This window comes from Dromiciops gliroides, chromosome X (genome assembly GCF_019393635.1).
Source record: "Dromiciops gliroides isolate mDroGli1 chromosome X, mDroGli1.pri, whole genome shotgun sequence".
Lineage (NCBI taxonomy): Eukaryota > Metazoa > Chordata > Mammalia > Microbiotheria > Microbiotheriidae > Dromiciops > Dromiciops gliroides.
In genome coordinates this window covers 78834039-78856091 of record NC_057867.1, presented here as the reverse complement: position 1 = coordinate 78856091, position 22053 = coordinate 78834039, and the positions used below count along the sequence as shown (strand labels likewise).

Genomic DNA, 22053 nt, shown 5'->3' with positions numbered 1-22053 from the left:
ACCTCCCATCTCCTGAGAAAACAAGAAAACACTTTGATCCCTGTCTTTGCTCTGCATTTTGACTGGATGGATTTTAGTGAGAATCAGCTCTCTGAGCCTGGGGATTTTCAGCCTTTTATCTCTTAATTGTGGACAGAAAGATTCTGTTCCTGGCAGAGCAACTGCAGGCATCAGTTGGTAGTTGGATAAGTTTTTATTTTTCTTGGGGGGGGCAGCTGAAATTACAACTCTGCTTGCTGCCAAGGTTGGCCCCTTTGGCCCACCTAGAATGTATCTGTGGCCTGCCACGGGTCTTTCTGTCTCTGGTAACAAGAGTGAGTGTGTACTCTTGCTGGGTTCATTGAGACGTGTGTGTGTGTGTGTGTGTGTGTGTGTGTGTGTGTGTGTGTGTGTGTGTGTGTGTTGTCTCTTCCCTTGCAGTCTTTCTGGCCTTCCTTTTGAGCTGCCAGCACATCCAACAAGAGCAGCAGACCCTTTCTCCATGCCCCACCCCCACGCCCCCACCCCTTTCTAATTGGCTGCTTCTCTCTGTAGGAGTCTGAGAAATTAGAGAACCCAGGTCTTTGTTCAAATAGTGTGTAAATTGAGTCCAAATGACGGCCTCAGGGCCTCCCCTACTTTAGGTAGCGGTTTGTGCAAGATGGGGGAGGGGATCTTTTGTACACCTCCTGTTTCCCTGGGCTGGTGTTCTGGATTGCTGAGGTTGCTGAAAGCCAGCCTCCAGATAAGTGCAATGGCCGGCTCCTGCAGCATTATTGGCTCCTGTTTTTCTGTGTAAATGTGCAGCATCGCTGCTACACCCCAAACTCCGTTGGGTTTTGTGGGCTGGCCTAGGAACCTAACCGCAATTTCTAATATTTCTCAGGACAAATGTGTTCCCAGTTCCAAACTTCTGCAAATATCTCTTAAGTCCATTTTTGTACAGTTTCGAGCCCCATGGGACCCATGTTCCCCTCCCCGTGCAGTTGAAGCATAGTGTTAGAATCAATCAGTGAATGAGTATTTCTTCCCCTCAGTGTGTCAGGGTGCCTGGGAAGCAGGAGAGAGAGCCCCTACATGGCCCTTGTAGGAGTACAGCCACAAGGGAAGAGGGCTGGGGCATTCCCACTGGCTCTCTGAGGCCTGAGACATGCGGTGCAGAGATCAGCAAAGCCCCTCCTAGATTTTCCAGGCCCAGGCCCAAACTTCAGCAATATCTGCCTCTTGCCCTCCTTTCCATCTCACCTTTTGTCAGTGGTCTGACCACCGCTATTCAGCCCACCCCCTGCACTGCTGCCAAATTGATATTCCCAGAACAGAGATCTGACCACTGCATCGCCCCCCTACTCCAAAGTCTTCTGGGGCTCCCTTTGGCCTCTGGAATCCAATGCAAACTCCTCAGCCTGGCATCTAATGCCTTCCCCAACCTGGCTGCCACCCAGCTTTCGATACTTATGTCACATTCCTCCCTTTCACACCAAATGGGTCTGCTAGCTGTTTCCTGTCCACAGGCTGACTGGCCGTCCCTCATGTCTTCACCTAGAGTCAGCAGCTCCCCTCCTGTGAAACTCAGCGGGGCCACCTCCTAGGCACAGCTCTTTTGGACACACTTGGTCTTTATCTCTCTGGGGATGGGGGTGACTAAGCAGACATTTCCCATTGATGCAAAGGAAAGAATGCTGAATTTGGCGTCTGGGGCCTTCACCTGTCCAGGCCTCAGTTTTTCATCTCTAAAATGAGAGGGCTGGGCAAGGTGTCCTCTTCAGTCCCTTGCAGATCTAGAGCCAGGACCTGGAAAGGAGTACCAAGAGAGCTAACTAACCCCATTCAACAACATAAGCGTGTGGCAGCAGCTGAGAGGTAGCCGATCACCAGAAGCATTTGTTGTTGTACAACCGACCATTCCTCTCCTAGCTCTGCTTCTGACTTATTGCACTTCCCCATAGCATTCCAGCTGCCTTGTCACCTGGGTACATACACAGCCTTCCAGCCCGGTGGGCACCCTTAGCTCGTTAGGGGGCTCCTGCAACTCCCATTTGGAAGAAGGCAGTTCCCCTTTATTTTGCATCTTCCCCCATTGCACTGGAAGCTCCTTGAGATATATGCAAAATGTGTGTGTGTACACATACACACATACGTACACAAGTGCTTACTTAGCAGGGTATTGGCTTGATGGAAGACACTCAGATGTTCTCTCATGGCCATCAATCAAGTGGATAAAGTATGTCTATTGCCCGGATTATGCCATCCAGTTGGATGCTTGACCTCAGTGTACATATCTGGGACAGGCAGTCTAAATGGACAGTGAGGCAGGCCCCAAATTGAAACAGCACTAGGAGAGTAGGGTGCATTGCAAAGCTCCCTTGATGACCTTAAGCTTCTCTGAGAAACTAAGGCTCATCTTCCTAATACCGGTATTCTACCAGTGTTATTATATGGCTGGGAGAACTCAGAAGAACTTGAAGTATATGTCATATACAGGGTGTATTAGAAAGGCCCATGGTGGGTATGAATAGGCTATAACATATAATAATAGCTAATAGCTAACATACATAGAGTGCTTACTATATATATGCTTTAAAATTAATTATCTCATTTGATTCTCACGACAACCCTGGGAGGTAGGGGCTATTATGATGCCCATTTTACAGATGAAGAAACTGAGTCAGACAGTGACCTGCTCAGGGTCACACAGCAAGCGTCTGAGATCAGATTTGAACTCAGGTCTTCCTGACTCCAGGCCCAGAGCTCTGTGGACTGCCACCAACATACAACCAATAGGGAACTCCAGAGCAGAACAGAAATAAAGGATGTCACCAGAAAAAAGAAGATGGACTGTGACTTGGCCAGGAGGAATAGATAAACAACCTATGTGTTTCACTGACATTCTTGCAGGGTCAGGAGAAAGAGAACATGGGTTCTCTTAAGCGGATGCCCTGTGGCAAACTTATGGGAGGACATGGGCAAGAGTTATATGGGCATGAATTATGTAACAATCTACATCTTTGGAGGGAACATGCAGATTGAGAAGATTGTAGATCTATTAGAGTAACACACTCAGGAGAATACAGCTTGTTCTGTCCTTTGTCTTAGTATCTGTTGTGCCTAGCACTGTGCCTGATGTGTAGTGGGAACTTAGCAATGTTTGTGGAATTAAAGGGAATTCTGTACGTCCTCGGAGTAAGGTCTCTGCTCTCTCTTCATTACTTCATGGTAATGAGCTTGGCCTTGACTAACTACACTCTAAGTACAGGCAGAGGTGAGAAGGGAGGGAATTTGAGGCATTGGGGACTTTTTGTTGTTGTCCAGTCATTTCAGTTGTTTCTGATTCTTCATGACCCCATTTGGGGTTTTCTTGGCAGGAATACTGGAGTGGTTTGCCATTTCCTTCTCCAGCTCATGAGGCAGATGAGATGAGGCAAACAGGGTGAAGTGACTTGCCCAGAGCCACACAGCTAGGAAGTGTCTAAGGCTGACTCCAGACCTGGCCCTCTCTCCACTGCAGCACTACCTAGCTACTCATAGGGGATAGTCAGTGTTAAAACACAGATGAGAGATGAAGGGGTGTGTGTGTGTGTGTGTGTGTGTGTGTGTGTGTGTGTGTGTGTGTGTGTGTGTGTATGACAGAGAGATCAGTGTGGCCCAGTATTTGAGTGTCACGTGTGGATGAGCATGGAATGAAGATGATTGTGAAGGACTTTCCAAGCTAGAGAGGAGTTGCCATTTACCCCTAGAGGCAATAGGGACCCCCTGCATTTAACTGAGTAGGGGAGTGACATAGTCAGATCTGCAATTAAGGAAGATTGCTTTGGAAACAGGATAGAATGGAATGGGGAGAGACTTGAGACAGAGAGACCAATTAGGGGGCTTTTGCAGAGCGATAAATGATGAAGGCTTGAAGGAAGGGTGTCTATGAATAGAGAGGAGGGGGGGACATGCAATCCATTGTGAAGCATATAGAATTTATATCAAATGGCTTGCCTTTCAAGGGGGAGAGGAGGGAGGGAGAGAATTTAGAATTCAAAATTAAAAAAAAAACACCAAATGTTCAAAATTGTTTTTACACGTAATTCGACAAACCAAATAAAAGCTAGAAGTCCATTGTAAAGGTACCGATGGTAAGATTTGGCAACCGATTGGTGTGAGGAAGCGAGAGGAGTTGAGGAAAATGCCACAGTTCCAGTCCTGGGAGACGAGAAGGATGGTGGTGCCTCAGACAGAAATAGGGAAGTTTCAGAAAGGGGGAGGAGGTGTGGGAAAGGATCACGGGTTCAGTTGGGGATGCGTTGAATTGGAGATGTCTTTGGGACATTGAGGCTGAAATATCCGATGGGCAATTAGTGATGTGGGACTTGATAGCCTGGTCTCTCCCTTTGTAGATCTGACAATCACAGAAATGATAGCAGAGCCAGGGGAGCTAATGAGGTCACCGAAGAGTAGAGGGAGAGAGAAGGGTAGAAGGCCTAGGAGAGGGCCTTGGGGAACACTTGCATAGGGGGTGGGCCACAGATGATGAGCCAGCCAGCCAGGCCTGATGGTGTGAAAGCCTCATCAGGGTCTAACTGGCCCCCGAAGAACAAAGAGGCAGCCTTGTACTAGGTGCTTGAGGTATGTTAATGAAGAGGTTGGCCCTTGCCCCCGAAGACACATTAGGATGGCTAAGATAAATAAGCCCATAATTAGCGATCTACTCCTTTCCCACGCCTGTCACATTCTTCCTGTTGTTCCATGCTGCCAAGTAAATATTCGGACCTGAAGTATGATTAGGACCCTTTAGGAACTGCTAGTGTGAGGAATCCTGGGCCCTTGGGCATGACTTAGGTCTCAGCCACAGTTAATCATGTGCTGGCAGGAATTGATTGGGTTGTTTGTTAGTCATTTCAGGTGTGGAGGGATATTTTCTTTAACTCCATTGTGAACTCTTTTGGAGAGCAGGGAAACAGCACAGCATCAAAACCTGCCTTTGGCACCAAAAGACCTGGGTTCAGAACCTGGCTGGGCTGCATCCCGGCTTCCTAAACTGGCCTTTAGAGTCAGAGCACTTGAGTCAGAGTCCTGGTTCTGCCCCCTTGCTACTTTTGGGACCTTGGTCAAGCCACTGGGCCCCAGGCGAGCCCTTCTTCACATCTGAAACTTAGGAACTGTTGCCATGGAATGCCCTTCTGTGCCTGAGTGGGGCAGTTTAGAGATAGAAGAGACGACTGATTTATTTTACGAAAAGCAGAACTGAGGGAAAGTGACTTGGCTAAGGGCACACAATAAGTTAGCCTAAACTAGTGGCAGGACCCTATTACTCCTAGTATTTTTTTAGTAGCTGAGCCAGATAGTTGGCTCATAGTAACGCTGTGTTCAATTGTCATCCTCTGAGGAATAAGGGAGGGAGATGACGAAACTGAAGGAGAAGGGATTCAGTCTTTTCAAGACCTTCTCAGCTGTGGAAATTCTCAAATTCCCCTGACTTTTTTTCTCCTGACTTTCTATGTCTTCTATCGGGTATTTCTGCACTTGATTTTGGGGATGGGGAGTTTTCTCTCATTGACTTACATTGGTATTGACCCAATACAGTGCTTGCCACATAGTAGGTGCTTAATAAATACTTGTGGATTGATTGGTCATTGTCTTATAACTGGATGGGAGGTTGAGCTTATAGAGATCAATGTTTCCATGGGACCTGCAGTGGGGGAAAGAGGGGGGAGGGAGGAACAGAGAGAATAGAGGAAGGGGAGGGAGGAGGGGGAGAGAGGGGGAGTGGGAAGGAAGGGGAGAGTGGGGAGAGAGAGAGACAGAGAGAGAGAGAGAGAAAGATTGAGACTGAGACTGAGACGGGGTAGGGGGGTGGGGGGGGGGGAGGAGAGGAGAGGATAGAGAGCAGAGCCAGAGCCATTTGTCTTTTTGCAATCCCTTAATACAGTGCAATGAGGACATTTCGATTCTCCTCAGGAACAACTGTCACTGGCTCCAAACAAAATGGGCTGTTGGCTCAGAGCTTTGTAGGAGGTGACTCTTCTTACTTCTTTCTTAGTAATAACCAGGAAGAGATGCAGGTAGACCCATTACATAATTGCCTGCTGTGACTAGACCTGAGAGCAATGGCGAAAGTCCAGCCGCTTTGGCTACTCTGATGGCTGCTTGGGGAATAGTAATGCAATTCAAGGGAACAAAAGCAAATGAAACACCTACTGTGTTCCTGGCACTGTGGTAAAGCAACAGAGCTCCTGACCTGCCCCATTCCTGGCCTTCCCAGGGCTCATGATTGAACTGGGGAGATGACTAAGGTAAGACACGAAATCATTGTGAAGGCAGGAACCAGATTGTGAAGGGCTGGAAATGCCAAGTTGAGGAGTTTTTAGTTTATCCTATATTAAACTTAGAATCACAGGACCATAGAATTTGAAAGTTGATACTCAGAAGGAATCCCCACTATCACATGCGTGATAAACTGTCATCAAGCTTCTACTTGAAAAGCTGCAAGAATGAAGAATGCATCACCTCCCAGGGCAGTGCATTCCCCTTTTTGAACGTCGTTTCAGTCTTGTCCAACTCTCTGTGACCCCATTTAGTTTTCTTTTTTGGCAGACACTGGAGTGGTGTACGATTTCTTTCTCCAGTTCATTTGACAGATGAGGAAACTGAGGCAAACAGGGTGAAGTGACTTGCCCAGGGTCACACAGCTAGGATGCGTCTGAGGTCAGTTTTGAACTAGGGAAGATGAGTCTTCCTGACTGACTAAAGACCAGTGTTCTAGCTACTGTGGTGCCATCTAGCTGCCATTCCCCTTTTACACAACTCCAATTGTTAGGTCCTGCCCCCATGTGATGGCCCTTTGAGGCCTTGAAAACAGTTATCTTATAACCCCTGAGTCTTTTCCTGGCTATAAATCCTCCATTCCTTCAGCTGATTGCTGTTGTTGTTGTTTGTCCTTCGTTCTAAAAGAGGCTCATGACATCAGCGTGATGTCATGACTTGCAGTGAATTGGATTGAAATTGGGGAGGGCTGTGCAAGGTCACCAGCCTCATCCTCTCCTCCAGAGCCATCTGGGTCTAGTGGCAAGATAGACATCAGGACAACTGGAAATGACTCCAGATGTTTAAGGCAATTGGGGTGAAGTGATTTGCCCAGGGTCACACAGCTAGTAATTGTCTGAGGTGAAATTTGAACTCAGGTCCTCCTGACTTCAGCTAATCCTTATGTGACATAGACCCAAGGCTCTTCACCATCCTGGTTACCCTGCTCTGAATGTTCTATCCATCCATCCATCCATCCGTCCATCCATCCATCCATCCATCCATCCCAAGATGGCTTTTGTGGCCACCATATCACACAGCTGACTCATGTAAAGCTTGAAGTAAGCTGCTGTCTAACCAGGCCTTTCCTATCTTCTAACTGTGAAATTGATTCATTGAACCTAAGTGTAAGATCTGAAATTTATGCTTACTGAATTTCATCTTATTAGACTCAGGTCTAATGAGATGTTTTGGGATCCTGGCTTTGATATCCATTGTATTAACCTTCCAAGTTTAGTGTCATCTGCAGATTTCATGAGCGAGTCATTTTTGCCTTTATCCAAGCCTAGATTCTGGCAAGTTAACATTGAATGACTGGACTTCTTTGAGACTGGCCATTCAACCAGTTCTGAATCCATCTAATTGTATTAGGAAGCAGCCAGGAGGCGCCACAGTACACAGAGCTCTGGGCCTGGAAAAAGAACCGAGTTCTGATATGGTCTCAGACACTCATCAGCTGTGTGACCCTGGGCTAGTCACTTCACCTCTGCTTGCCTATTTCCTCTTCTGTTAAATAGGGATCATAATAGCACCCACCCCTTAAGGTTATTGTGGGGATCACGTGAGATAATGTTTGTAAAATGATTAGCACAGTTCCTGGCACACTGTAGGCACCATTTGTGTTAGCTAGTATTTATTGTTGTTGTTGTTGCTGTTGTTGTATTATCTAGTATACATCTTTTCCACAAAAAATAGGATGAAATTCTTTATCAAATGCTTTGCTAAACTCTAAGTAAACCACAGTACTGTTTATTTTTCTCTGATCTTTCTGTCAAAAAAAGGAAATGAAATTCGTCTGGCATGACTTGTTCTTGATAAAGCCATGCCTGTTCTTTTTCATTTTATTTTGTTAAAACATAAGAAAGCATTTCCATTTTGGAACACAAAAAGAAGGCTGTATAGGAAGCCAGGAGTCTCTATTTTATACCACTCATTTTTTAGAAAGTCTATAATATGGCCCATGATAGGCATTTAATGAATGTTGGTTGACTTGATATTATTTTCAATTCTGTGCTGTTTGTCTGTACTCTCTTTGGTTCTCCTCTGGGCATTTACAAAAAAGTACATTTCCACAAGATTTCAGTGGCCCTCTTCAGTTCTTTGTTTTGTTTTATTTTGGTTTCTGTATTACTACCTCCCCCACCCCACCATTAATTAGAAAAAGAAAAGAAAAACATCTTAACAAATAAACAGCCAAACAAAACAAATTTAAATAGTGGCTATGTCCAGATAAGTTTGCCTCTTTCTACATCTTGAGTCTATCACCTTTCCTTAAGAAGGTGAATGACATACTCTATCACATGTCCTTTAGAGACTTGGTCATTGCATTGATTAGAGTTCCTAAGTCTTTCAAAATTGTTTTTCTTTACATTATCGATGTCCTTTGACACATTGTTCTCCTGATTCTGACCATCTTATTCTGTAACAGTTCATACTACTGAATATTCTCTCTAATGGTTTCTTTCTTCATGACTAAAAGTGCAATAATGTTCTATGACACACATTACCATATTTTGTTTAGTTAATCTCCATTTTGTCGGCACTACCTTATATTCTAGTCTTTGCTTGACTTTTTTTCTCCTTTTAATCCTCCATTTGGGGATAAGGAAGTTTGTTATCCTCCCTCTTAACACTTCCCCCTACCAATCCTGACTTATTTCCCTGATGAATTTTATGTATTTCTCTGAGTGTGTTGGATCCACCTTTGTCCATTTCAGAGATATCCCCATCCCTTCCATCACATTTGTATATTCTCATATGCCCTAATTATAAGAAAGTACAAGTTCTACTCCCGTCTTCCTCCTCTCTATACTAGTGTATTCCTTTACCCTCATGGTAAATATTCAGAACAAAACCAATCAACCCCCAGGACTTTTTTCTTTAACTCCTTCAATATGAAGACATTAAGGTTATGAAGGAATACTTGTTTCTTCTCCCCATCGTCATGCAGCCCCTTCTAATAATTCAAACAAATTTGCCTTTCTGGGTGTCTTTTGATTATTGATTTTGTTTTTCAGAGTTTCTACTCACCTCTGGTCTTTTCATCAGAAATACTTGAGAATTTAACATTCCATTAAAGATCCATTCACTGCCCATTTGCCCTGGTAGGATTACACTGAACTTGGCTTTTTAAAAAAATATTGATTGTTAAGCCTGTTGAAGTATTGTATTTCAAGATCTCCTCTCATTTAAAGTAGAAGTTGTCAGGTCTTTTGACTCACCCCAGTGATGTCCTACTTCCTTAGTTTATTGTTCCTGATAACTTAGAGTATGGAAAGGTATTCCTTGAGGTCTTTCACTTAATTTTCCAGGAGGGAGAGCAGACACTTGGAACATAGATAACAGTCACTTGACTGTGGCAGAAATACAAACATTGGACACTCTGTGTGAGTCCCTGCAAAATTTCTTCCCTGTTCATACTGACTGATGTTCTCAGCCTTGGTTTTTTAACTGCTCACTGGTGTTGACAACTTCCTAAGCATTTTCTGTTGCCCCAGATCAGCCACTCACAGCCAATCTCTTCACTTAGTTCATCAATATCTTTTACTTACCAATTTCTTTTCTCTACCTTGCCTTGCTAGCTACCTTCTCCTTTTCCTTCTCTTCAGGTCCTTATTCTTTAAGAGCCTTAATCGTGCTCTTTCTTCTTCAGCTTTCTCTCATATTTGTCCAACAATAGAATCTGGACCCGATACTGTTCTTCAAATTCTTCCAGATTTCATTTGGCTGTATTCAGTGATTAACTTCTAGTCCAAACCCCTCCAAATCATTGTAAGAATTTCCTTCTCTTTCTTATTCAACTCAGATCTTCCTTTCCCACTCTTTCTTGTTAATTTTTTCCACAGAAGCTGGAAATAGAATTCACAGTTTCCCTTTAATTCAGGATCTTATCACCTCTCACCTAGTCTAGGTTTCAATAGTCCATTGAAATAGCCTCCTAATTGGTCTCCCTGCTTCCAGACTCTCCCTGCCCCCTCTTTAATCCATCCTCCACACAGCTCCCAAATTGATATTCCTAAATCACAAGTCTGTCCATATACCTCTGCCTAAAATGACTCCCTGTTACCTACGGGATAAAATCCAAACTCAACTTGACATTTAAAATACTTTACAATCTGGCTACCACCTACCACTGAAGACTGATTCAATGGTACTTTTCTTCTCAGTCTGTTCAAGACAAAGTGGCTTAGTAGATATTACCAGAAATTGGTAATATCCGTCCTCCATGCTTTTGCCTACCCCTGGAATGTACTCTCCCTTACTTCTTCCTCTTCATATCCCTGGCCTTATTCAAGCCTCAGCTCACATGTTGCCTCACACAAGAGGCCTTTCTGAATACCCCCAGGTGCTCTCTTTTCTGAAATTATTTTGTATATGCTTCTCTGTGTACATGTTGTGTTTCCCCGGCAGAATGTATGCTCTTTATGAACAAGGAGTATTTTTGGTTTGGGTTTTGCCTTTGCTTCCCTAGGAGCTAGCATAGTGCCAGCCACATCACAGATGCTTAATAGATGCCTGCTGAATTGAGGTTGTGAGGAACTTCCCTGATCAAAAACCTTTCATGACTCCCCATTGACTATGGGACAAAAGACAAATTTCTTATGTTGTATTTTGAGGCAGACTATAGTCTGGATTTTCAGACTTATTTCACATTAGTTCTCTTTGCACACATGACATTCTAGCCAAACCAGCCTTCTAGCTGTCCCCTAAGCACCCCGTTCTGTCTCTCTAATCCAGATATTCGCAGGAGCTTGGAATACACTCCTCCACCTCCACCTCCACCTCCACCTCCACCTCCACCTCTCAGAATCCTTGTCTTCTTTCCAAGTTCAGCTTCTTGCCACCTCTTCCCTGAAGCCTTCCTTGATTCTTCTCAGTTATTGCTACTTTCTCCCTCCTCAAATGATCCTTCATTTCCTTCTGTTTATATGTGGTATTCCCCCTAGTGGCATATAAATTCCTTGAGCTGCAATGAATGGTTGTCTTTGTAGAACCTCACACCTTGCACATAGTAGGTATTTATAAAGTATTTGTTGAATTGAAGGTAATTGTGATAAGCTTTGATGTATGGGTAGGTTTGAATGGGCAAAGGAGAAAATGACAGGCAGAGGGAACTATGGGAACTGTGGATTTGGGGGGCTCTGAGGTTGGACAAATTAGATGGGGCTTAATCGTGGAGGACCTTGGATGCCTGATTGAAGAACTGGAACTGTATCCTGGAGATAATGGGAAGCCATTGTCCTTCTTTCACTAAGGGAGTGATATGATGAAAGTGGTGTTTTAAACGAATTAGTCTGGCAGGGGTGTGCAGGATGAATTGCGACTGCAAGCATGGAGACTGGCTAGGCTATGGCATCTGTCCAGGTGTGAAGTAATCAGGGCATGTCCTAGGCTTGTGGCAGTGGGGATGGAGAGAGAGGGCCGAATTGGAGACACATTTTGAAGGAAAAATCAACAGAAGTAAAATGGGCTGTTGGCTTAAAGCCTTCCAGGAAGAGATCTTTCTTCCTTTGTAATAATGATGAAGAAATGCAGGCGGACACATTATATAATTGCTGGCTATGACTAGAATTTCAAGCTTAAACAATTCAGCAGGAGCTTTGGTTACTGTGCCTGATGTTTGATTGGATGAAAGTAGAGTGAGGACCTGCTGGAAGCCTGGCACTTCAGATGTATGAAAGGAGGGCATGACACTGGCTGTCCTCAAGGAGCTTACAGTCTAGGGAGATGAAGCTTAATAGACATAAAGGAAATACCGAAGAGAATAAAGTGCCAGAATGTTTCTGATAGGTCTCAGGATCAGAAGGGACCTTCGAGGCCATCTCATCCAACCTGTACCTAAGCCCAAATCCCCTTTCTAATTCCCTGGACAAGTAGTTATTCAGTCTTACTTTAGGACCTCAGGTAGTAGGGATCCTCCTACCTCCTGAGGCAGCTCTAATCCATATTAAGTTTTCCCCTCAAATTGAATCAAAATCTGCCTCCCAGCAACAACTGCCCTCCTGGATAGAGGGGGAAAGTCATTCCTTTTCTATTCAACCACCCTTGAAATGATAGAAGTCAGCTCTAATTCCCTCACCCTTCCACAAGTTTTCTCTTTTGCAGATTAAACATCTGAATTCCTTCAATCAAACATTGAATGTCTTGGTCTCTGCTTTTGGTCTCTAGGATCCTCCCCTTCCTTTGGAAATGCTCTAGTGTTTCAGCATTGTTCCTAAAATGTGCCTCGCACAAAACATGGTACTCCAGATGTAGTTTACTCATGCCAGAATATAGTACAACTATCACGTGATCTATTGTGGATGGCGCATTTCTCTTAATGAAGCTCATGGAACACTTTGGTCCTGTCTCACACTTTCATTCATATTATCCTTGTGGTCTTCTAAAATTCCCTAGATCTTTATCATGGGAATTTTTGTCTGTCCATTCAGCTTCCATTTTGGACTTCACTTTTTTTTGAATCCCAATGTCAGATTTTATATTGATCCTTACTACATGTCATTTTACTTACTTCTTCCCATTGTTTTAACCTGCTGTCTTCTAGCCAGTCATCTGTAGATTTCGTCTATGCCTTTATCTATGTTAGTCTTAAAAACATTGAATGACCTTTAAAAGCTAGAGGTGGAACTTATTGTCTCCTTAAAAAGAAAAGCAAGCTATACATAATGAAGACCTACAGTAACATCCGCATTTCTCTGTTCTCCCATGTGTATGGAAATGCCCACTGCCAGGGGGTGGGGGGGTTGATTATAAATATAACATTTTTTAAATGATGAAGGTCATAAGGCAGCTAGGGATATTCTTCCAAGTTGGCGTCAATTCATTGATGAATACTCTTTGGATTTACTCATCAGCCAGTTCTACATTTTTATAACCATACTATCATCTAGCTGCTATAGCTCCATCTTTCCCCAAAGAAATCACTGTATATTCTGACAGTGGAATTTCCTTTCGTCTGTCAGTTATAGTAATCCTCCTCAAAGACAAAAGGAAGTTAATCTTATATCACCATTTTTAGTGAAGCTACACTGGCTTTTAGTGCTCATCACTTCCCTTTCTCAATGCTCCCCAAAGTATCCCTTTGAACATATACTCTAATATTTTGCCAGAAATCAAACTCAGAACTCTAGCAGAAATCAAACTCAGAACTCTAGGCTTACAGTCTGGGGGCTTCACTCTCTTTGTTTTGTTTTTTTCAGAAGTTCAACTCTCTTGTCCTGTATTATCTTTCCCATTGACCACATTTTTTCTGAGACCTCTGACAGTAGCTCAGCAATCACATTTGCTAATTCTTTCAGTGCCATCTAGGCCCCTAGTGACTTGAACTAATGGAGGGTATCTGGGTCCTCTTTTATAGTCTCTTGGGTTTCAATTCCACCTTTAAATCATTATCATCTTGGGTTTCGATTCTTCTTTAACCTTTTCTGCTCTGCCCTTCTCAGAACAGAGATCGTTGTCCTTGGTAGAAAAAGCAGAAGTAATGTAAGAGTTGAGTACTTCTATAATCTCTCCATAATCCTGTATCATATCTTCATAGGTCCCAAGCAGTAGTCCCCCTATTCCATTTTTAATCACCTGCTTGTCCTTCCAACATATTTTTAAAGACCCTTTCTGTTGTCCTCATTGTATGAACCTCCTTGGTTCATTTTGAGGAGAGTGAGTGGAGGACAATACTCTTTACTTATCCATAATAACAGATTAGAACTGGGGCAAAGAGAAATAATCCTAAACTGTTTGCAATATAACGATAATTTGATTTTAGAATGTAGTCAGTACCTAGCTCAGTGTCTTGCATATTGTAGGTACACAGTAAATGTTTGTTGAATTGACTTGAATTCTATAGGGAGCTCAATTGTATTTTCATCAGATTAGGTAGGCAATCATTTGTCAAGTGTTTCCCATGTATTAGATGCAGTGGAAGACTCTAGAGAATAAACAAAGTTTAATGGTCTGTAGAATTTCCTACAATATAGTGGGGGTGGGGGTGGGGGAGAAGTAAACACAGATAACTATAATACACACTGGGGAAGTGAAATACAAAATGCTACATAAGATCTGAGGTAGAAGAGCCTGACCACCTATGGAAAAGCTTCCAGGATGAGGCAGGTATTGGAGATGGGTTTTAAAGAATGAGTATGAACTCAGTGGGAAAAGAGGGGGAGGAAGAATATTCCACACAGAGGAAAGCATTAACAAAGGTGTCACAGGGGAATTGGATAATGGGAGTCCTTAGGTATTCCTCTTTAAAGAATTATACCCCCTCTCACACAAATCCAATGAGAATAAAATAATCTTTTATCTAGGAGCTAGAGAAAGGACACCAAGAGAGAAGTCTAAGGGGAGATGGTTCAGAGACACATGATTCTCTGCCATACCTATCTCTTCCAACAGGAGAAAGGTAAAAGCTTTTATAGATGGTAGATGGGGTGATCGCCTGAGCCCTTATTGGGGGTGAGTTGGGAGAAGTCAGGTGAGGGGCAGCTGTTCTGATTTCTGGAGCTATCTGTATCCCCTTGGGGCCACTCAGGCAGCAGCCACATCTAAGGGGCTTATCTCTTGTTTCTCGAGGTGTGTTCATCGTTCAGATCAGCTTCTCTAGGAGAGTTACCCCAGGCCCGTGTCCTTTAGTTTAGCTGGCCGGTTTAAACTTTAATAGTCCCAAATTCTCAACCCTGTAACAAAAAGTATGGTGGTAGAAGAGCAGAAGGTATGCTTGGTGGCTGGTGACTAGTCCAATTTGGCTGGAGTGCAGAATGCTTAGAGGGGAGTACGATGAAAAAATGCTAGAAAGTTAGGAGGAAGTGAGAGGGGAAAGGCTACACAGGGAAGAGAAAAGAACCCAAAACAGAGTTCTGGACAACACCCACATAAAAGATGTGAGGAGAGGATGAAGAGCCAGTGAATAAGAGAATCAGGGGATTGTGGTATCTGAAGCCAAGGGAGGAGACAGTGGTCAGTAGTATTAGATGATATAGAAATCTAGAGGGATGATGACTGATGCAAGACTGATGGATTGGGTAACAGGTCTTTGGTGACTTTTGGGAACATGGAGGAGGCAGAAGCCTGGTGGCAAAAGGAGATGAAGAAGAAAGGGGGGGTGATGAACAGAGAATGGGGAGGGGAATGGAGAAAAGATGGAGAGAGTCTAGGGAATAGAGGTGGCAGGGCTCCACTTTCCTCATTTCCCCCCAACAAGTTGAGTAGTAAAGGAAAAGAGATGAAAAAGAAGCTTGAGAGGCTAGAAAGGCCAAGGAAAAGGGGATTTTTCAGGATTCTGGAAACATTTCCTGAGCACCTATTGACTGGGTAGGTAAAGAAGGCAGTTCAGGATCATGCCGGGAGCCAGGCAAAGGCAGCCTGAAATACAGATTCTTTAGGCACTTCTAAAGAGGGCTGCCTCTGCAGCTTAATAGGAGGGCAATAATGAAATTTTAGTTGCATGTGTTCCCATCTGGCACATCCAGTGTAGAACATCTGGCTCTGAAAACTGGCATCTTTCTAGAACAGATAGGGATTATGACCAGTGTTCCCTCACTGTATGTTTTTTTGTTTTGTTTTGTTTTTTCACTTAATAGTATTTTTCCCAATTATATGTAAAGATAGTTATTCATTTTGTAAGATTTTGAGTTTCAAGTTTTTCTCCTTCCCCTGACCCCTCCCGAGGCTAACAAGCAATCTGATATGTTATACATCACAATCATGTTAAACATATTTCCACATTAGTCATGTTGTGAGAGAAGAATCAGAACAAAAGGGAAAAAATACAAGAAAGAGAAAACAAAAAAAGTGTTTCGATCAGCATTCAGACCCCATAGTTCTTTTTCTGGATGTGAAGAGCATTTTCCATCATGAGTCCTTTGGAATTGTTTTGGATCATTGTATTACTGAGAAGAGCTAAGTGTATCACAGTTCATAATCATACAATGTTGCTGTTACTGTGTACAATGTTCTCCTGGTTCCGCTCACTAACGTCAATTCATGTAAGTCTTTCCAGGTGTTTCTGAAATCTGCCTACTCATCATTTCTTACAGCACAATAGTATTCCATCACATTCATATACCCCATCTTGTTTAGCTATTCCCTAATTGGTGGGCATTTCCTCAGTTGCCAATTCTTTGCCACCATAAAAAGAGCTGTTATAAATACTTTTGTACATGTGAGTCCTTTCCCCTTTTATGATCTCTTTGGGATACAGACTTAGTATTATTATTACTGAATCAAAGGGTATACACAGTTTTATAGCCCTTTGGGCAAAGTTCCAAATGGTTCTCCAGAATGGTTGGATCAGTTTACAACTCCACCAACAGTGCATTAGTGTTCTAATTTTCCCACATCTTCTCTAACATTTATCATTTTCCTTTTTTGTCATATTAGCCAATCTGATAGGTGGGAGGTGGTACCTGAGTTGTTTTAATTTGCTTTCTCTAATCAGTACCCACTGCATATTTTGTCTACTTCTTGGGAGCTGCCACCTCTCCAAAGGCAGAGGGCTCTGCAGGAATATACACAGGAGACTAGAGCCAGGAGGAAGATTATAGGATGTGGTGTTAAAAAAACAACAAATCCAAACAGCTTGAAGTAGGGGAGAGCTGTGAGTGGGACAATATTAAAGTTTTACTTTTGGTGATGGTAATTTTGCCCCTTCACTTCTGCTGAAATGCCATCTGCCCTTGAGCATCTTTTTTTAAATCATAAAAGTATTTTATTATTTTCTGGTTTCATGTAAAGACAGTTTTCAACATTTGTTTTCATAAGATTTCTAGTTCCAAAGTTTTCTCCCTCCCTCGCTTCCCTCCCCTCTCCCCAAGACAGAAAGCAATCTGATATAGGTTATATATGTACAACCACAGTAAACATATTTATGCATTAGTCATGTTGTGAAAGAAGAATCAGAACAAAAGGGGAAAAACCTCACAAAACAAAAAAAGTAGAAACAGTATGGTTCAATCTGGATTCAGAATCCACAGTTCTTTTTTCTGGATGTGGAGAACATTTTCCATCATGAGTCCTTTGGAATAGTCTTAAATCATTGTATTGCTGAGAAGAGTTAAGTCTATCACAGTTGATCATCAGACAATGTTGTTGATACTATGTACAATATTCTCCTGGTTCTGCTCATTTCACTCAGCATCAGTCCATGTAAGTCTTTCCAGATTTTTCTGAAACCTGCCTGCTTATCATTTCTTACAGTGCAATAGTATTTGATTACATTTACATACCACAACTTGTTCAGCCATTCTCCAATTTATGGGCATTCCCTTGATTTCCAATTCTTTGCCACCGCAAACAATGCTGCTAGAAATATTTTTGTACATGTGGGTCCTTTTCCCTTTTATGTGGTCTCTCTGGGATACAGACCTAGTAGTCATATTACTGGGTCAAACGGTATACACAGTTCTTGAGCATCTTTACCATTACTTTGGGACTTCTCTGACTGACTTCTCCTTCAGGCCCCCGGAAGCCCACTATTGAAATAACCTCCTTATCCCATCAAATCTCAAAAGCCTTCATCCTCTCTTTCTTCACCATCTTCTGCCTCTCTGGAGGGTGGTGAGGTCATAAACTCCATACCTCCATTTAAGGAGGGAGTTTAGCTCAGAACATCTTTTTTCCCCCTGACTGGACCACTTTGGGACTTCTCCATCATGTCCCGATGTCCGGCCCCATTCTTCCACTTTTAATTTTCTTTTGTATCTTGTCTTCCCTCATTGAATTTTAAGCTCTTTGAGGCAGGGCCTATCTTTCTTTTTTCATATTTGTATCCCCAGCACTTAGCATAGTGCTGGCACATAGTAGGTACTTAATATATATTCACCGATTGTGAATCTCTTTTGTTTCCCCTCTGTAACTTTGGAAGATGGAGGGCCAGAGTGGCTGGAAACTTTCTTTGTTTTTGATTTCAAGCTCCAGGAGAAGTATGGAATACAAAAATATCCTACTTTAATTCTTGATATTTTAAAAGGACAAATTTTCTGAAGGCATTTTAATAGAAAAAATAGGAACACCCCTCCCCCCCAGAATTTTCTTTTTCATGTATCCAGAGAGAGGCCAGTTGGTTTGTAAACCATCTGACATAAAGTTAGGGTTTGTATTAAGAATAATTTCACCCAAATAAGTCTTTGTTGATTTCTCCTCACTAGAAGAGAGAAAAGAAGAGAGCATAAGTGATATTCACACCTGGGATATTATATTTCCAGTTGGAGAAGCTTGATTTGATGGACAGTCAGGAGTGATCATGAGTTTTCAAATAAGGTAGTGACAGGGTTTTAAGAAGATTACTTTGGCAATAATGTGTGGGATGGATTGGCAGCAGGAAAACCTGTTAGGAAATTATTACAGTAATACAGGCATAAATTGATGAGGGCCTGACAAGGGAAATAGAAAGAAAAAGGATGAATTTGGTAGACGTAAAGAGAGAACCAATATGCCATGATCAGTGATTGGACACAAGTACAAGGAGAGAGAGAGAGACCTCTTACTGAAATTAGGAAGATGGTGACATTGAAAGAAAAGGAAAAGTTGCAATGGGTTTTGAGAGGGGGAGTGGTGGGAAGGATTATTTGGGACCTATTGAGTTCATCCAAGGGTAGATGCCCTGTAGTCAGCTGGGTTGATAAGTCAGGACTGGAGATAGAGATCTTTTATTTTCCTTTTTAGAAAAATTATTTCGAGTTCTGAATTCTCCCCTCCCTCCAGCTCATCCCCTACCCAATGGGAAGGCAAGCAGTTCTATATCCATTATACCTATGACGTCATGCAACACGCATTTCCACATTAGCTATGTTGTAAAAGGGGAAAAGGCAAGAAACATAAAGTGAAAAAATCTGCTTCAATCTACACTCAGAGTTAGTTTCTATTTGGAGGTGGATAGTATTGTTCATCCTGAGTCATTTGGAATCATCAAAGATCATTTTATGGCTGAGTTGCTAAGTCTTTCACAGTTGATCATCTACAATATTGCTGTTACTGTGTACAGTATCCCCCTGGTTCTGCTCACTTCACTTTTGTCCTTTCATATAATACAATAATATTCCATCATATTCACATACCACAGCTTGTTCAACCATTCCTTGACTTATGGGCATCCCCTCAGTTTCTAATTCTTTGCCACTACAAAAAGAGCTATTTCAAATATTTTTGAACATATGGGTCCTTTTCTTTTTCTTTTATTTCTTTGGGATACAGATCTAGTAGTGATACTACTGGGTCAAAGGGTATTCACAGTGTTATATAGCTTTTTGGGCATAGTTCCAAATTGTTCTCCATACTGGTCAGACCAGTTCATAACTCCAACAGTGTATTAATATCCCTATTTTTTCCACATCTTCAGCATTTGTCATTTTCCTTTCCTGTCATTTTAGCCAATCTTCTGAGTGTGAGGTGGTACCTCGGAGTTGTTTTAATTTGTATTTCTCTAATTATTAGTGACTTAGAGCATTTTATATGACTTGATAACTTTGATTTCTTCTTCTGAAAACTACTTGTTCATATCCTTTTACCATCTATCAATTGGAGAATGACTATTATTTTTTTTAATAAATTTGACTCAGCTCCCTATATATTTGAGAATTGAAACATTTATCAGAGAAAGTTGCTGTAATTTTTTCCCCATTTTTCTTTGAAGCTTTGTCTTCTGAGTTTGTGTCTTCAGCTTCCCTGTTACCACAACAGCTTTTCATAGTCAGGTTCTTTTTTATTTGTTTGCTCATTTTTCTAGCTGTTTTTTTTTACTTTGGACTTTATGTTAGAGTTGGACTCTACTCACCTCTGGAAGTGGGAGGTGGGGAGAGAGAATGACAACTGAGCTTCTGTCTTGTATGCTATTTTCACAGCTAGTGGGGAGAGGTGTGGCCATTGCTCTCCTGGTCTACGGTCTGTTCCTTACTCAGGTAGAGCCCCTGGTCCCCTGCAATTGTTCCTCTCCTCCATGAAACTGCAACCCAGAACTAGTTAAGGGGCAGTGGAGTTGTCCAATGGTACCTGGTCCTATGCCCAGTGTCCTACAGCAGTCCCTTGTAACCTCTTTCTGACCAGGTGTTCAATCTCCTTACCATCTCTGGGTGCGAAGTGCTCTGATTACTGCTGCCCTGCCACCTCCATGACCCAAGCTAGCATCACTTCTGCTGCACTATGCTCCTGGCCAGACACAATATCAGCGCTACAGACCTATCTTTCTGTCCTTCTAAGCTGTCTTGGCCTGGGAAAATGGCCCCCTCTGCCTTTTTGTTCACTGTGCCACTTAGAATTTGATTTGACATTCCTTTAAAAAGTTGTTTAGAGGGAAATGTTGGGAGCAACAAAAGTGTTCCCTTCACTCCACCCTCTTGGCTCTGCCCTTCTGTAGACAGAGACCTTGAAGTAATCATCCATGTCATTTGAAAGTGGGTAAGGTCTCCAAAGGACTGATTGTAGAATTAAAAGAATAGTAGGTAAGGCCATGGGAGGTAGGAAGAACAAGGAGGACCAATTAAAAGGAACAGAGAAATGGTTGAGAAGAACATGGTGTTATAGAAGTCAGGCAAGAAAAAGCATTTGAGGGATGGAGTAAGAGAGTTTAAAGAAGGGCATATTTATCATTGGGATTCAAATGCCACCAAAAAAGTCATGGAATGTGAAAATCTGAAAGAGGCCATTGTTTTAGGTCCCACCGTTGTTTGGGCCACCATAGGGGGTATTCACAGAATTATGCCATTTCAGAGTTGAAAGGGTCATCTATCAGTGGTCATCTAGGCTAACCCATTACTGAAAAAAATCCTAATTTTCTATCTCTAAGAAGTGGTCATCCAGCCTTTGCTTGAAGACTTGCTGAGGAAAATCCAGTACTTCCTGAAGTAGTCCATTTCAACTTTTGCATAGTTCTAATTGTTGGGAAGTTGTTTTTTCTGAAATCAAGCTTAAATTTGTCTTTTTGCAGCCTCCCCCCCATTGCTCTTAGTTGTGCAAGTTGCCTCTCTTCCATGTGACAGCCCTTCAGATACTAAGGCAGCTAGGTGGCGCAGTGGATAGAGCACTGGCCCTGCAGTCAGGAGGACCTGAGTTCAAATGTAACCTCAGACAGTTACTAGCTGTGTGACCCTGGGCAAGTCACTTAACCCCAATTGCGTTAAACATCCAGGGCCATCTCCAGTCGTCCTGATCTAGATCTTGCCACTGGACTCAGATGGCTCTGGAGGAGAGAGTGAGGTTGGTAACTTTGCACAGCCCTCCTTCACTTAAGTCCAATTCACTGCAAGTCATGACATCATCTCCTGATATCATGGTCCTCTTCAAGAATAAAAGACCACCAACAACAATATCCTTCAAATACCTGAGATTTGCAGAAAGATGCAACAATAACAACCTTCAAATACTTGAAGACAAGTTCTCATGTTCCCCCTGAGTCATCTCTTCTCCAAGCTAAGCATGCTCAGCTCCTCATGTGACACTGGTTTCAAGACCTTTCCCCATCTTCCTTGTCCATCTCCCTTGTCCATCTCTGGGAATTCTCCATGTCATCATTGTCCTTAAACTGTGGTGTCTAGAACTGAACACCATACTGGAAATGAAAGGGAATATCTTTGGAAATTATGCCCCTTTATTGCAATGCCATTCCTACATAGAATAGACATCTGAGTTCTCTTCCAGCTGTAAGATTTTGTGATTAAAGTTCATTCGTGGTGATGGAGGCCAAAAGCTAGATTACTGGGGAGCCTGTGGTAATAGTGGGTGAGGCAATTGAATGCAATGACTTGGGGCCCTTCGTGTTTAGCTTTTCCAGATTGAAGTTGACCCTCGGAACTTGAGGTCATT

General features: G+C 42.7%; 1 protein-coding gene across 1 annotated transcript in view; it reads left to right on the top strand.

Moving 5' to 3' along the window:
- The window catches only part of TMLHE (trimethyllysine hydroxylase, epsilon), a 100172-nt gene that overhangs the window by 22865 nt on the left and 55254 nt on the right, over window positions 1-22053 (top strand). The gene's annotated exons all lie outside the window — the stretch shown is intronic.